Source organism: Belonocnema kinseyi, chromosome 3, assembly GCF_010883055.1.
Source record: "Belonocnema kinseyi isolate 2016_QV_RU_SX_M_011 chromosome 3, B_treatae_v1, whole genome shotgun sequence".
In the NCBI taxonomy this organism is placed as follows: domain Eukaryota; kingdom Metazoa; phylum Arthropoda; class Insecta; order Hymenoptera; family Cynipidae; genus Belonocnema; species Belonocnema kinseyi.
This window is the reverse complement of record NC_046659.1, coordinates 80,953,032-80,953,289: the sequence shown is the minus strand read 5'-3', so window position 1 is coordinate 80,953,289 and position 258 is coordinate 80,953,032.

Genomic DNA, 258 nt, shown 5'->3' with positions numbered 1-258 from the left:
TCCCTACATACATTAATTCAAGCTTATTTAAACTTAAATTCATTGAAACTTACATGAAATAGTGAATAATTTTTTTTTTAAACCTATTTGACAAAAATGTGTTTTTTCACTGTATAATATGGAAATTATATCTAAATGTATTTGTTTTTTTATGAAGATTTGTTTTTAGTATTCAATCATTGTTTTGTACTTCACAAAACTATCGTAAAAACACTTTTATGCAAAAATGAATGTACAACTTTAAAATTGTACCTGCTC